The sequence below is a fragment of the Phodopus roborovskii genome, unplaced genomic scaffold, assembly GCF_943737965.1.
Source record: "Phodopus roborovskii unplaced genomic scaffold, PHOROB, whole genome shotgun sequence".
NCBI classification, from domain to species: domain Eukaryota; kingdom Metazoa; phylum Chordata; class Mammalia; order Rodentia; family Cricetidae; genus Phodopus; species Phodopus roborovskii.
The window spans coordinates 22,273,415-22,274,870 of NW_026125052.1; positions in this window are offsets into that span (position 1 = coordinate 22,273,415).

A 1,456-nucleotide genomic window follows, 5' to 3' on the forward strand; every position below is an offset into this window, starting at 1 on the left:
GCAGGTGGAACTCTGAGTTCAAGAGAAAGAAACAAAATAAAACCGAAAATGGAAGGACCGAGAGGGTGACTCCTGGTCAAGCCTGGTGACTTTTCGTTCAGTCTCTGCACCCCACGTGGTAGAGGGGGAGAACTGACACCTTCAAGTTGACCTCCACACATACGCTGGGTCACAAGCATGCTTGTGGAAACCTTTGTTCACAGTGTACAAAGAGATATCCCACAGTACATGCTCTACCCCCACTGCCAATAAATAAATGGAAGGGGAAAACATCACTACCAGCCAATCATCACAGGGATAAATTCACACAGAGGTCATCGATGCTTGCCAAATAGTGTCTAAAAGATGAAGCATTAATTGGTTGCTTCCAGTTTCAAAGGTGCCTGCATATTTTAATTTTCTTCCCATTATGCTGGGAATGGAACCCAGGGCCTCAGACATGCTAGGCAAGCACCCTAATACTAAGTTGCAACTTCAACCCCTTAATTTAACAGGGAAAAATAGCAACTTTGCAGTGGGTGGAAAAAAAAAAAGCTGCAGACACCATCTTGACCAGTGATCTAAGTTCCCACAAGACGAACTGACATGGGTTGCCTCCTACAAGCATGCCTGGAGACTGGCTTTGTGTTCCAGAGGGAGTACACTTGTTCCTCAATGCATAATCAGGACAGACATATCAGATGTTCCTAACGGGGAACACAAGACACTCCTCCAAAATCTCAAGGCTGGGAACGGGAGGAAGAGAAAGAAATCCGTGCAGATAGTGGGGATGGGTGGTGGGGGGGGTGAGCAAGGAGAAGGGCCTGGGATATAACCGAGTGAAAGCCCTCACCAGAGCACACACAAGCCTGGGGTTTGGTCCTCAGAAACACAGACAGGGCAAGGACAGCAGGGCCTCTGATCGAAGAGGATATTGGTGCCAAGGCAACAAATGGCAAAATCTGAACACCGTCGATTAGTAAGTGAACTGTTTCGCATCAGGATCCATTTCCCGATTTTAAGATACTGTATTGAGAGGGATGGGGGCACCTGGTGGTGGAGGCAGGTGCATTTCTGTGTGCTCTAGGCTAACCTGGACTACACAGTGGATTCTGGGCTGGTCGGGGCTACATAGTTGAGACACTAAAAACAAACGGAAACCAGGATTTGGAGTCCTTATAGAATTTCCTCCCTTAGCCAGGTGGGGTGTCTCACATGCTACCCCAGTCACTCCAGGGGACTGGATCAAGTGTAAGAGACATCTGGTCCAGCTGGTGAGTTCCAGGCCAGTGAAGGAGGCGCAGTGACAACCTATCTTGAAAAACAAACAAATGGGTGAAAAAGAATTTCTACTTCATCTCTGTTCTTTTTGCCAAACCACTCTGGGCCTTACGACTTTTGCATGGGTTAGGTACATTTTATTTATATTCAAAATGACTTTGTCAATCCCACATCTTAGACCATTATATCTGGCTTC